The following is a 16178-nucleotide window of genomic DNA, read 5'->3' as shown; positions in this document are numbered from 1 at the left end:
CAGGAGCTCCCACCAAACACATTCCTTCAAGAAAGCAAGCATTCTGGATGCATAAAACAAAAAATTTCTAAACATAGAAGAATCAAAAGTTTGAAACTAAACAGCGCAAGGACTCAAAATTTTCTTTCTTTCTTTTTTTGGTAAAAGATGTGAAAATTTGTTAAGCCATAAGTTTACAAACATTTGGCTCCTACCAAGTAATTCAAGACTCATGCAACTATCATGAAAAATTAATGCACCATCCATATAGTCTCAAATAACCACATTCCTTTCGTACAGTTATGATATATTTTGTTTGAAAAACACTTCCGTACAAGAAATAATAATACAGCGGATCATGATCTCATTGTTCTTGGCTCTCAAAGAGAAAAGAAAAAACAGAAGATATCACACCATATCATGATCTAAAAGAATCACCACCTCGCGAATAAGCTACTTTAGCTCTTGGTAGAAGCATTTTTTGTTTCGCTTCTGGCATTCTTGGTTGTCGGTATTTTTCTGTAAACTTCCTTTATCCTGAAAGAAAGCAAAAGATCCAACCCGAACCCAATGGCGCAAGCTACAGCCATAATCAAGAATACGATCCGGTAGCAATGAGCTCCGACGCAGGTGTTGAAGCCTTCGGGCTCTGGGGTTGCCTGAGCATCATAAAGGATCCCTGCTAGAAGACCCGAGAATAAGTATGAGGATGTTGTAGATGAGACCATAGTATTTGAGGCCAAAGAGCTCAGAGGCAGTCAGAACCGAGACGGCAATCCGAAAACCATAACATATCCCCCCCACGATCGACACAATGTAGAGGGATCCGGGCAATGACATGGCCATGATCACGTAGCCAGAATCCGAGAAGCTGCATTCCACAGAGGTCTTGGTGTTGCTGATTTCTGGATAAAGTGTTCCGAGACCAAACCCGAAACCATCCCGAAGAAGCCGAAGATTAGGGATGGCAGTGGACCGTGGAAGGGGACAAGGTCTCCACCCCCGCCCTGTCGCAAAAAGGGATAGAGAGGGCCGGCCCCGCTCTGACAGAGATGAAGGGGAGACGGAAGGGGTGATGCCCTTTCGTCCCCCGCTGTTAGGGTTTTTTTGGGGGACTGGGTCGGTCCGGGTGCGACCTGGACCGAACCGGGTGGGTCTGGGCGCGACCCGGACCGAACCTGCCGGTCTGGGTTCGTGCCCAGACCGAGCCAAGCCAGTGAATAAAAAAAAAAGAGTTGTCTCAGCCTGGGTGCGACCTAGATCGAACAGTGGGGTTATGTATTTATAAAACTAGTCAAACTGGTTTATCCAATCAGACAGTTTTGAATACGGACTGTAATAGGCCTGAATAGTTTTAGATTTAGCTCAGAAATTGACATAACTTTGCACATTGAACTCAGAATTGAGTGAGGTTTGGTGTTGGACTCGTATCGCAGAAGAAAAACTGTTTATCTACTAATTTTAGTTAAATTAGTGATGCAAAAATTGAGGTCTCTTGAGTCAATTTGAGAAAGGTATTTTAGTAATTTTATTTAAAAAGATAAGAGGTTTTGTACATTAATGCAAATGTGCTTGTTTAATTATCAGATTCTACTGCTAAAACATTGTGAGACTCGATTGCGACTAAAGCATCGTATTCGTATTTGAGGTAAGGGATATTATAAATAATTTTAGATATGAATAAATATTTTTGTGTTACATGTTATTATAATGTCGTGAATTAGCATAACTTTTGAGTGAGAATATGATATGCTTTGAAATGACCATACATGGCATTCTGAGATGATTGCATACACATATGAGTTGTGATATATATATTAATTATGGTATATCATGTATATTAGACAAATATTATGTTTGTGATTGCATGTGAGTGTGATTGATAATAACATGCATTGTGATGAGATTGTCTTTAGATTGGAGTTTCAATTAGTCTATTCATGTTATATGCATGTATATATTGAGATTGACATGCATAACCCCTTAAATCTCGAAAGTGACGACATTTGGTAATAGCTACCTGGTTCGCAGCAAGAGTGCAGCCACCATGGAGAGTGAGTCATCGGTGATTTAACGATGTGGAGACCCTATATCATTGCGTGCTTAGTGTGAGTCCTAATGTTATCATGAGATTAAAGAATGAGATTTGTCGTAATGATTTCATTATGTCATTTGTAAGAAAACAAGTGCAATACGAGTTTGAGAATATGGGTCTATATGTTGAACTTAACTTATGATTTAGGGTTAGACTCATACAGTGTTTGAGGACTCTAGAGGACCATGGATAGTTGAGAACTATCATGGTTAGAATGTAGCATGAACCATACCAAGATTGAGATTGAGTCTGACCTCCCGGTGGAGTCTCCTTTTTATTTCACTACATTGCCTAGTGGTCCGGAGACCACTGGGATTATATGGCTCATTATTTGGCCAACATATAGATTTGGGGTATTCTATGTGGGTTGCTACAGCTATAACCTGTATAGTCGACTTAGGATTAGTTTGGTGTGATCAGAGTATTTAAAAAATTGGTTGGGGAGGGAGGGGGGAGGGGTAATTAAAGCATACAAACTTGTGTAATGTGTCAAAAACTAAATTCAGACTAGGGGCTTAGAACCCACTATAGTTGTAAGTTTAAGTATTTATTTGCTTATAATTATTTCTTACTGGGTTGTAGACTCACCTCCCTGTTTAATTACAAATATAGGTTACAGGTATACTAGTACATGCAGGACTTGATCGACTTTTTCATAATACAGGATAGCATGAAACTTTTTACTTTCATGTCATTGAATAATAATGTATTTATTATTTTCTTTTATTATGAATGATGAACATTATGAAAAAAAATGAGTTATTGAATAATAATGAAAAAATAAAATTTTAGCTATGTTTCTCTGTGTGAACTCTGTACTCTTTCCCTTTAGGAAGTAATATCAACTAAACTCAGACTCCCGAAGTCCCAGATCGGGGTGTTATACTTTTGTTATTCTCATCAAGCAACCATGCCTCTTTATAGACTTTTGAGAGAAGCCTGTAGTGGGAGGTTACCACAATCAGTGGTTATCCTGCATGGGCAATTGCATTAACTGCCTAGTACTCCCATGAGTCATGTTATCCCATGATATACCTATATCAAATTGGGTCACATCAGGTTAGATATGATCAATATTTCAATAGTCTCCCACTTGACCCATTGACATGGAAAAATACTTCATCAAGGTTTTATTGTTGTCTTGATTCAATTTTCATGTGGGTTCACATGCTATCCTGTATCACAAAAATGAATTATACGAGTGATGGAGATAAACACTTCTTTATAAAATATTATATTTTCATGCACTATAATATAATTCATTTTCAATGTTTTAGCGTGTTAAAATTATCTTTATGAATAGGTTGGTTTCTAACTCATTATATTGGTCCTTTAACATTGTTATTCTATTATTCTCTCGACCCAAATAAGAGATCCTTTATGCAAAATCAATAATACAAAAACCAAAAAGAATTAATTTAGCTTCACAAATATGATCACATATAACCATAATATATTGTCATACATTAGAAGAAATCAAACAGACTCATTTCTTTCACATGTTGAGAATATAATCACGGTGCTAGCCCTTTAGAAAAATGAACTGCAGTCATTTCCTTCATGCCAATTTTATCAATATATATTAGATGATACTTAGTACTTTCTTTAATAATAAAGTACTTTAACTCCATGTGTCGACACAAGGTTGAGCTCTTGTTGTTATTCAAGAAAGATACGACAACTTCATTATCACATAAGATCTTTAGTGGCCTCCCAATAGAGTCCACTTTATCAAGATCCATAATGAAGCTTTTAATCCATATGACCTGAGATACAATCTTGTATAGATCAATAATTTTCGCTCCAATGGCTTTCAGAAATTCCTTCACTATTCCGCAGAGAGAGATGACACCTCGAACATTCTTAGTCGCTCACTATTGCAAAACCAATATGCTAAGATTATTTGAGCACTCTCACTTCTCATAAACATCTTTCTAAGTGCTCCCACTTCTCATAAACAATCTTCAAAGCGATTGTTTTATTCTCCATATGTAACAAGAGAGAATTCAGCATTGTACCTTTAGGTATGAACATGCTTCATGGGCTGGTATACACGTCTATTGTTAAGCCTTATATGGATTTGAAACACAATGACCTACCTTTGAGTATAATCATTGATTCATAAAGTCACACACAATCATAATACTAAATCTTAACACGGTCCAAAAAATTCTCAATTAACATAACTCATATCACTTTGGTGATTGCATGAGTTAGGTGATCGAGGTCTTTTACCGCAAACATATTCGTATTATGAGCATGCTCATGCATACATGATAATGCATGCATATTGATGATGAAATATTTATTATATCATAAAAAAATATAGGTTCATGCTTTAACTTATATGCATATACAAATTTTGATGAAAACACATCATATATATCATGAATTTAATCATAATTCATACTTAAATATCACACATAACTTAAATAACATCAAGTGCATGTAAAAAGTCATGCTTTCATGATAATAAACACCTATAAAGCATGAAAAATAACAAAAATATGTTCTTTTGGGTAAAACCTGAGGTCCACATGCTGGAATCATTTTAAAAATGCTTTGAACTAGTCTAAAATGGCTTCGAACCGATTGACTAAGAGCCTGAATTGATCTAAAACATGTACAAAAGCGTATAACCCTTAAAACCGAATGAGAAAATCCTTTTTCCTTTACTGATTCATGAAAACAGGGTTCTATGTTGAAGAATCAGTGAAAAATTGATAAGAACTGATCAAAAGGGGCTCTGAACCAGTCCCGGAATGCTCTGTATCTATTACAAAACCGGTTCAGGTGTAAATAGTACATGGTCCTTATTTCGGACCTGATTCAATTCAATCCCGATTCAGATCCTGTTTCAGTTGATCTCAGGTCGGTCCCCTAGGTTCAGATCCAGTCTGGATGTAGACCTGTTTATGACCAGGTCCTAAGTTGGAACCCCATGATGCAGACCCGATCTGGATCTAGATCAAATTTGAATTCACAAACTGATCCAGAACTAGACTCAGTCCAAACATGATTTGGGTCGTCGAATCGATTCAGATCTAAATCTGATCCATAAAGTATTCTTGTTAGATCTGGATCCTTGACCCGATCCAAATCTACATCCGGGTCAGATTTGAAGACTAGATTTGGATTGTCTGGATCAGACATGTACCCGAAACCTCAAATGGGCCTAGGTAGGATCCAGATCATCAAATTGATCTAGATCCAAACCCGATCCAAACAACACTTAAGTCGAATCTGGTCCACAGCCCAATCCAAATCTAGATCCGATCCATAATATATCTAGGGTGAATCCGGATCCACGACTAGGATCAAAATCTAGACCTGGCCCATAAAAGATCTGGGTTAGACCTGGATCTTGGGTCCAGTCTGTTTGAGTCAGACCTAGACCCAGAACCCAAATGGGTCTAGGTTCGGTCCATGTTTCTAGGTAAGATCTAGACTTCGTGTGACACTTGTAAAATTTTATTGCCAAATTAAACTTGAATTTCATGTTCACAAGTTGGTATGAGGATATTCTCATTGTTTTGTCTTTTATTCTTATTTGGATCCTAGATATCCTATTCAAATCTTCGATATTGGATCCTAGATATCATATTTGAATCTTCGATATTGGATCCTGAATATTTTAATTGGATATCTAATAATAGATTTTATTTAATGGTTCAGATCCTTAATACTGAATCCTTGATATCATAGTAGATTTGATATTGGATCCAAAGTGTATTAAGTGGATCCATGAATTTTAAATTGAGTCTTGGAAGGAAAATTTTTTATATGGAATTCATAGCATTGCATTTGGATTCATAATAGTTTACCGAATGTTTGGATCCCAAAATTAGTACCCAAAAAAATGCATCCAAAATACCTTATTTGGATCTTTGACATCGAAATTTCGATGTCTTAATGTAAATTTTACATTGAAATGGTAAGGGTCCAATTAAAATTTTTATTTTGGATCCATAGTAATTTATTTAGATCCATACCAGAAGTTTTAAATCTGTGTAATATAATATTAAAGCTTTGGATCTTTGAGTGGATCTGGATAGCTAATATGGATCTATGAACGTATTGGATTGTAGATTTATATCACACTAGCACACATTATGGCATGGTCCAATTGAAAAAATATATAGAGAAATTAACGTGTGTCACTTATAAGTGGGATTAGGGTTAAACCCTAATCACGTGAATATGTTAGCAATGAAAAAGAAAAGTGAAATACATTAAAAATGAAGTGCATGAAAAACAAAAAAAAAAAGTAAGACATGTTAACCCTAAAAAAAGGTTTTACTTAAAAAGAAAAGGGAAAACATGAAAGGGGGGAGGAGGGCGTGAAACCCCCTATTCACGCTGAGTGGAGAGAAAAGGGGGAAAAACTGACCCAACTCTCTCCTACGACCCCTCTTGTCTTCCCCATTTTCTTTCCCCAATCCTCTCGCACGCAACCCTTAAAGACTCCCTCTCCCAATGGTTATTCCTCTCTCTCATGGTCTCTCTCTCTCTCTCTCTTGCACGGTTCAAAAAGAAGAAGTTTAATGTTTTCATTGTAGTAATAAGGGAAGGCTCGATTCACCGCACCCAATCAAGATAGGGTCTCTATGATTTTTGTGTTGTGCTTTTTTTCAAGGATTATACAATGGTAGATTAACACCAGAGAGTTTCTTTGGCAAATCTGGTTATGGGTGGAACTAGATTACAATAATCTCATCTGAAAATGCTAACTAGCCTACTACAATGATTCTGATAGACCGTTCAACCATTTATCATCACCCAGTTCATTTGGAATTGGGTTGGGTGTTTGATCTGTTTAATTTAGAGATAAATATGTTTCTGTTAAGGGAAATCTGAGAATTTCTAATCAGATTAGGCATTAAATTTGTTGTTAATCATGAAATGGACTAGATCTATGGGTAAAAATTGTATTCTATTAGCTTTAATTTTTGTTGGTACCATGATATGCAATTTGATGGGGCTGCATTTATTACTTAATAAATGCAGTGCTTGAGATAATAAAATAGAGTTGTAATTTCATTTAGTGACTCTGAAAAGAATTCTGTTATGAACCTACATCAATTACTTTTCCCAAATTTTAACATAAGTTGATTTAGCAGTTATGAATGTATGCCTTTCTTTCTATGTCTCATGTCGAGGGAAACTGTGATGACAACAAACCTTGTAGTAACATCATTTTTTTCATTTTTTCTTGAATGTTATTTCCTATTAATATGGATTGGTATATGTATATGTTTTTTTAGCATTTTAATTAAACTGCATACTAGGGTACTAGCCTTGGTTATTCCTTTCTAATCGCAGGACTATTAGCCTATAAAAAGTGGTTAATTCAATCAGATTATACCTAATATGAATTAGTACTGCTTTAGATATTTATATTTTCTTTTGTTTCTCACTGGCTGAAGTCTTGAATACCATATTGCACTACTCTGTAGGCACATTAAATTCTTGTTTCAATATGCAGAAAGATGGTCACACTAAAATTTATTTTTGTCGGATTACAAGTGTACTAAAATCAACAACATATACAAGCATGTTAAACATGAATTTTGGACATAATGTATACAACAGTTTTTGTGTTGAGTCATAAACAAAAGTCCATATTTGTATGCTTTCTGAATTACTTCAAATGAGAGTGAACCTTATATCTTGCTACTTGACACATTTTCCTTAACTTCAGTGAATAAATTTATATGTATAATAAATGCAGTGACAGGAAAGACATTTTGTTTTAAGTCTAATAACAGATATTAACTTTCTATATTGAGTTCATTTATAGCAACAAATTTTCTGCAATTAAGTCAATGATAGAAATCGTTGACTGCATAGTTGTAAAATTTTATGTGTGTAATATTAAAATTCGTGATTAAAAAACTGTCTGCTGAATTATATTCTTTTAGTTTGGAAGTAGAAATTGGTTCTGCTCAGTTTGATGAAACACTCAAGATGAGAAATGATATAGTAAACATAATCTATGTCATAATATGTGCAAACTACATGTGATCCTCTGAAATTGTCACTAAGTAATAACAACAAACTGCTAAAAAAAATTCAAGGATGATATCCTTACATATAAGGTCTGCTTTTAAAAGTTTGTGCCAACAACCTTAAATAAATTTTAATTATACATAAAATGTATAGTGGAGTACTTTAAGTTCTTGTGTATAAAACTTGTAAACTGTACATTATACCAATAGTAATATTTGTTTGTAAACACTTTAATGCAATGGACTGACTGTACGTGCCTTGCTCTGATAAAGTGCTAAGTCCAAGGTTGAGTGATATTAGAATTGTGCCTTATGAAATGACTGTAGGTATGAAGTGTTACAATTACCTTTAGGTGATTAACTTGAAAAGTAACTTACTTACAATTCCCAAAGAATGGTTATATAACCGAGCCTATGGTCGATTTGATGTTGGCACATGGGTTACCAAGCCAGGGAATAGAGGGTTCTTCATTGACCCTCGAGTTTATAATGTTAATACAAGTATATATAAATTTTATATTTTGCCTGATTGGTTTAAAGGCATCGGGGCACTTGTGTTCGTCCGGTTTGAAGGTACTGGAGCACACTGGGTGAGATTAAATAAATAACTTAATAATTAACAACCTACCTACTTAAGATAGAAACGTCTGGGCTTACGATACCATGGTGGTATGATTCATTTCATATATGAGTACCTGCAATATTAAGTTATTGAGTACCTTGGAGAGGGTGGGTGATATACAATTCCGGAGATATTTGTTTTTTAGCTTCGAGCAACAATGGCTCATTGGTCCTCAGTCCTTAGAGTTAGGAGACACGGACAACCAATTTGACATGGCGGTAGATCCAAGTTCTTCTGCAGAAGTTAGGATTCTGTTTTGTTCCGCCTTCAAGAGATTCTCTCGGTTATTAAATTGCTACCTTAGGTTTTCAGTTTTAGTTAGACATTCAGGTTAATAAAACACCAAGCATAATAAACCCTCGAATGTTCTTTTCCTTAGCCTACGAGTGCATGCGGGATAATTAAAGAGAAACTTAAATTAAATATTTTATTTTCTTCATTCATGTGAAATTTATGAGATTTTGTACTTAAATTTGTTATCATTTATTTGTCTTATTCATGTATCATAAATGAGTTGTATTATTAGTGTTCCTATGATATTTATTTAATTATTTCATGATTATACCATAACTTACAATTCATTGAATATTTAATATCATTGCACATCCTTGTTACACTGTATACATGCATAATCATAGTAGCCCTGCTGCTTCGACTAGTTGTAGTTTGATCAAATTACTTTACCATTTTCAGGTAAAGAATAGAGAAACGAGAGTGATTGCGGGATGATGTATAGGCCATGATGCATAATTTTTTGATGTTCCCAAAACAATTAGAAATAGATTAGTTATTTTCATTTTTGCTATCGTAATATTATGAATATTTGGTATACAGTTAAATTTTATTGGAAATGGAATGAATTGTGTTGTTTTGATTTCTCTCTAACGTACTCGAGATGCTTAACCTGAAATGGATTGAATAGTTCTGCCGTTATAACAAAAAAATCTTGAAATTTGGGTTAAATTTTGGGTCGTTACACTTCGGGTCCAAACCCGATCCATAGTGGATCTGGGTCCTAGATCATGTCCTCCTACGGATGTGGATATGATACACAATCCTAGATCGGGTTCGTGTCAGGTTGATAAAGATGGCCGTGCTCAGTCATATGTAGCCCTTCGACAGGCCGAACACCGCCTCCTGCTCCACCGAAACTTGCGGATGCAGGTCACGGGCACTGCCGTGTTCATCCAGGTTGTGTTGTTCCCGCCCATACACAACACCACACACATCTGCCAGTAAGGTAGAGGGGAGATCCACTGGCTGACGACGAGCCACTGGACGCCATAGCCGATGAAGCCCTCGAGGGAGCCCATGAGGAGGATGGCCCCTGTACCCAGACGGCGGTCACCAGGCCCAGCCATTTCCATGCCAAGAGGGATGCCGCGCTCCGCCTGACCACAACCCCGTCGTCTTTCACCACGGGAGCGCACTGTTTTAACCTGTTGCTTTGTTGCTTCCTGCTGCGGGAAAATGATGGGCGGGGGTGGGTTATAGCTTTGCTGCTTCCTGCTATTGGAAGATGATGATATATTTTCTGGATAGATTGTACACGAACCCAGACCTTCAAAAAGACACCACCAATACGTACTCTGACGAACTCAATAATAATCAATAGAAAAGCAAAGAAATTGTTGTTTTGATGTTTTAGCTTTTCCGTTGGGAGCAATCAGTTACCGAGAAAACTGTTATACGGTAGGATATTATGTTGGGAGAAAGCCCTGTGAAAACAAATAGACAGGGAGCATACCTGGATTCACCATTGATTGTGTAGGTGATTCGGCGTTCTCCTCAGCCGGTCGACGCCCACAATGAGCCCAGGCCTAATGTCGATGGTGAGCAGGACCCGTTCTGCTGCTCCTGTATGCAGAACAATATTTGGTTGGGAATTGTTACGAAATCTCATCATTTTCGTAAGTCCAAAACTACTTTATATAATGGAGAATTGGGCAGTTACGTAAATGTGGTGTCTCCACATTCACGTAACTCCCACCCACTACCTCCATTATCCAGTCACTTACGTGACCCACTAACAGGGTGTCAAACCGGGTCAGATTGCGGGTTGGACCCGTAACCCATAATGTCCAACATTCTCCCACTTGACCCAATGACACCAAAAGTGTACTAAATCGAGGTGTATTCTGTTATCTCGATTTAATTCTTCATGTGGGTTCACATGCCACCCTTTATCACAAGGATGAATTGTATGAGTCAAGGATATGAATACCCCTTTATGAAATGTCATATTTCCTTGTACTACACTACAATTCACCTTCAGTGCTTAGGCATGTAAAGAAATTACCTTTATGAATAGGTTGGTCTCTCACCTATTCTATTGGTCCTTTAATATTGTTATTCTGCTATTCTCTCTAACCCATATAAGAGATTCTTTATGCAAAATCAATAATAACTCAAAACCTTAGAGAATCAAAACATAAACACAAATGTGATTACATAATGTATTGTCATACATCAGAAGGAATAAAAAAGACCCATCCCCTTTACATGTTGGGAATACAATCCCGGTGCTAGCACTTTAGTAAGGGGATCCGCAGTCATTTCCTTCGTCCCAATTGTATCAATACATACCAGATGATTCTCAGTCCTTTCTTTAACAACAAAATATTTTAACTCCATGTGTCGACACGATGTTGAGCTCTTGTTGTTATTTGAAAAAGACACGGCTGCTTCATTATCACAAAAGATCTTTAGTGGTCTCTCAATAGAGTTCACTATACCAAGACCCATAATGAAGTTTCTTATCCAAATGGCCTGTGACGAAGTCTCGTATAGAGCAATAAATTCCGCCTCCATGGTATGAGCAGCAGTGGTAGAGTGTTTTCCGCTTCTCCATGAGACAACACCACCCGCTAGAAGGAAAATGTATCCAGTAGTGGATTTTCTACTATCAATACACCCTCCTAAGTCCGCATCAGAGTATCCAACGACCTCTAGGTGGTCTGCTTTCCTGTAGGTCAACATATAGTCTTTCGTTCCTTGTAAATAGCGCATGACCTTTTTCGCTGTCTTCTAGTGCTCAATGCCTGGATTTAACTGATATCTACCAAGCATTCCCACAACAAATGCTATATCAGGTCGAGTGCAAGTCTGCGCATACTGTAAACTCCCAACTACTGAAGCATATGGGACAACATCCATCTGAGCCTTCGCAATATCATCCTGAGGACAATCCTTCAAGCTCAATTTGTCCCCTTTCACTATAGGTGCCGAACTAGGAGAACTATTCTCCATCCCATATCTTTTAAGAACCTTAAGGATATAGGATTTCTGAGATAGGCCAAGGACACCTTTAGTTCTGTTACGACGGATCTCGATTCCAAGGACATAAGTGGCCTCACCCATGTCTTTCATATCGAAATGAGAGAAAAGAAAATCTTTTGTTTCATGTAAAAGACTCAAATCATCAGTTGCAAGAAGAATATCGTCAACATATAAAACCAAAATTATGAACTTACTCCCACTAGTCTTAATGTAAATACACTGATCAACAATGTTTTCAGTGAATCCAAAGTTCATTATTACCTGATTGAACTTCTTATAACACTGGCGGGAGGCCTGTTTAAGTCCATAAATTGACTTATTCAATTTGCAAACTAAGTTATTTGAGTCATCTATACTGAAACCAGGAGGTTGTTGCATGTATACCTCCTCATCCAGATCCCCATTCAGGAAGGCGGTTTTCACATCCATCTGATGCAGCTCTAAATCAAAATGAGCTACGAGGGCCATGATTATTCTTAATGAATCTTTGGTTGAGACAGGAGAAAAAGTCTCTTTATAATCAATGCCCTCTATCTGTGTGAAACCTTTTGCAACAAGCCTAGCCTTGTACCTCTCCACATGACCTTTAGAGTCTGTTTTGGTTTTGTAAACCCATTTACAACCAACAGGTCTAACTCCAACAGGTCGAGGTACAAGATCCCACACTTGGTTCTTTGCCATAGAGTCAAGCTCTTCTTTCATGGCATTAATCCAATGTGTTGATCTTTCACTTTCAATGGCTTCTGTAAATGTGAAGGGATCTTCATCGATGTCTATGAAATCATTTGACTCTTGTAAATACACCACATAGTCCAGATGGATAGCAGATTTCCTAATTCTGGTGGACCTCCATACAAGTGCTACAGGTGGTTCAAAATGAGCCTATGTATCCTGTTGTTGTTGTATATCCTCATCAACAACCGGATCTAGTTGGGATTGATGTTCATTGACTGAACTTTCTCTTACATTACTCGAAGGAACAATGATAGAGAAAGTCGGGTCATTATCCTTAGCAGGTAAGAAACCGGAATCCTGCATTTCCTCAAAATCAATATTTTGATATGCATCTATCCCAACAGAACCATTTTCAAGAAATCTTGCTTTATCTGTTTCCACTATCTCTGGTATATGAGATGGACAATAAAACCTAAAACCTTTCGATCTTTCTGGATAACCAATGAAGAAACCACTAGTTGTCCTAGGATCAAAAGCTTTTATATGTGGGTTATACAATTTAGCTTCTGCTGGACATCCCCATATATGCATATATGACAAAGAAGGTTTTCTACCTGTCCATAACTCGTAAGGAGTCTTTTGAACAGCCTTTGTAGGAACCTTATTCAAAATATGCATTGTTGTCCTAAGAGCTTTACCCCACAAGGTCAAAGGAAGGTTTGAGTGATTCAACATCGCTCGAACCATTTCTTTAAGCGTACGGTTTCTCCTTTCAGCTACACCATTCTGATAAGCACTACCAGGCATGATATACAGAGGTACAATGCCTTCCTCTTTTAGAAACCGCGCTAATGGACCTTCCTTTTGTCCCATCTCAGTGAAACGACCATAATATTCGCCACCTCTATCTGACCTGACAACCTTAATAACTTCACTGGTTTGTTTCTCTACTTCTTTATTGAAGTCCTTAAAAACCTGAAAGACTTTTGATTTTTCAGATAATAAGTAGAGATACATATACCGTGAGTAATCGTCTATAAAGGTGACAAAATACTTTTCACCCGTATAACACGGTGAAAAAGGGCCGCAGACATCCGTATGCACTATTTCTAACTTTCCATTGCTGCGTTTGGCATCTTTCTTGTATGTGTTAGACTGCTTAGCCTTTATGCAGTCAACACATGGCTCTATATTTGTAAAATCAAGGGATCCAAGGATTCCCTCTTTCACGAGTCTTTGGACTCTCTCTTTCGAGATATGTCCTAACCCCCGATGCCAAAGCAAATAGGATTGATCATCCTTTAAACCACATTTATTGTCAATCATTGTGTTCTCAATGGAGTGAGATTCCTGAATTTGAAGTTTGGTTCTTAATCGATACAAACCATCACACATATATGCAGAACCTATATTCATTGAATTTTTTATAAAAATAAGTTCAGATTTTTCAAATTTAAACACAAAATCAAACTTATCAAGTTTTGAAATTGAAATTAGGCTCCGACTATAAGATGAAACATAAAATGTATCGACCAAATCCAACATGAATCCCGACTCCAACACAATTCTGCAGGTCCCAACGCTTTTGACATGCGAACACATCTTATTTCCTGAGAAGATGCTTCTTCATGCTCTGTTGGTTCCCTTTTGTTCAGAAATGCCTTTATTTTCGAGCCACTTCTTGAACTTCAAACAGTCCACCTTCTTATGCCCTTTCTTTTTGCAGAAGAAACACTTTATAGAAGGGCCACCAAACTGGGATTTGGCTTTCGCCTGAGAGTTTGAATTCTCCCCACTGGCTCTCTTCTGATTCTTCTTTTTGAAGGAGCTTTTCTTTGGCCTCGACCTCTGTTTATCCTTATGAGAGGCCATATGTGCACTTGGCACCCTCTCACCCTTCAATCTCTCCTCTTCCTCAACACACTTACTTAAGAGGTCATTAAAAGATCACTCATCATTATGTGTGTTGTAGGAGATTTTAAAGGGTCCATACTCAGTAGGTAACGAGGTTAAGATCAGATGGACTAAAAACGAGTCAGAGATGGCGAATTTCATGTCATTCAGTTGAGTCGCAATATTCCTCATTTCCAAAATGTGCTGTCGGATGTGACTGTCACCAGCATATTTCATAGACACTAATTTGGACATGAGGGTACTGGCTCTTGCCTTATTAGAAGTGACGAACTGAGCCTCAATGGCTCCTAGAAATTCCTTCACAGTCCTATAGTGAGGAATTGCGCCTCAAATGTTCTTAGCCACCCGAGATTGCAAAAGCAACAGGCTAAGTCTGTTCGAGCGCTCCCACTTCTCAGAGGCAGCCTTCTGATCAGCTGTACTCTGCTCTGTAAGAGTGAGAGGTTCGTCAATTCTAAGGGCCAGATCTAAATCCATATAGCCCAAAGTGAATAACACAATTTCTTTCCAATCAGAAAAATTCGATCAGTCTAAGATAGGAATACTACTAGAACCGTCGATATGGAAGGAACCTGATAAAAGGAACGACCCGGTCCAGACCGGATACCGGGTTCGACCCGGTCAGAAAAGGACTCCGGGTACGACCCGGATAAAACCGAATTCGGGTCCGACCCGGTCCTTAATGGCCCCGGATCGAACCCGATCCAAAATGGGTCCGGATCGGACCCGATCCTTTCCGGATCAGACCCAGACCCGGTACCTTTATGGGTCCGGGTCAAATCCAAAAGAAAAGAGCAGACCCGATCCACCCAAAAGGGTTTGGATCGGGTCTGTCATCGGGTTTCCTCGCCGGACCCGATCCGGACCGATTTTAAAACCTAAAACAGAAACCCGATGGTTTCTGTTTCGGTTTTAGGAAAAAAAAAAACCGAAAAAAGGTTTTTGGTTTCCCCCTTTTTCCAGTTTCACGGCGACCCACGTCGCCATCACGGCGACCGGTGAAGATGCCGGCGACCTGCGTCACCCCATGGTGACGCCGGTCTGGCGACATCCACCCCGACAGAAGACGTCGCCCCACAGTGACGATGGTGGCTGCCATCAGATGGCTGAAGTGCACGGCAGCGCCTGCCAGTCCGGCGGCAGCCCCGGCGGTGTCAGCAAGGCCTCCGGCGACCGACGGCTGCCCCTGCCGGAAAATCGCCCTACGACGATCAACCCAGCCCGATGGCTGAAGGAGCAAGGCAGAGCCTGCCAGTCCGGCGACAGCCCCGACGGCGGCAACCCCAAGCAGTGAAATGGGGTTTTTTGAGGCCCCTGACGCCGGCCATCGGGCGTTCAACCACGACAACATCTCCTGCATAAGCCGACCACCCTGCAACCCAACGGTGCAAGGATTTTCTGGTGACGGCTCCGGCAATACTACCGGCGACGGCAAAACCGGCCTGCAGCCCAACGGCCACAGGTATAAAACAATTTTTTTTTTAAGGTTTGCCAGAACAGGGAAAAAAGATGTCGCCTTTTTCCGGTGACATTTTGCCGGTGATGACTGTCGCCTCACAGCGACAGTCTTCGGCTAATCGGTGGTTGTCGCTCCACGACGACTCCA

General features: G+C 38.6%; 1 pseudogene; it reads right to left on the bottom strand.

Annotated features, from left to right (window-relative positions):
- Positions 1-305: 305 nt before the first annotated feature.
- Positions 306-15923, bottom strand: LOC149814966 (uncharacterized; annotated as a pseudogene).
- Between the last annotated feature and the right edge of the window lie 255 nt (positions 15924-16178).

Source organism: Nuphar pumila, chromosome 15, assembly GCF_984573655.1.
Source record: "Nuphar pumila chromosome 15, dmNupPumi1.hap1.1, whole genome shotgun sequence".
Taxonomy (NCBI): domain Eukaryota; kingdom Viridiplantae; phylum Streptophyta; class Magnoliopsida; order Nymphaeales; family Nymphaeaceae; genus Nuphar; species Nuphar pumila.
The sequence above is the reverse complement of the archived record's forward strand: the minus strand, read 5'-3'. Positions and strand labels throughout refer to the sequence as shown.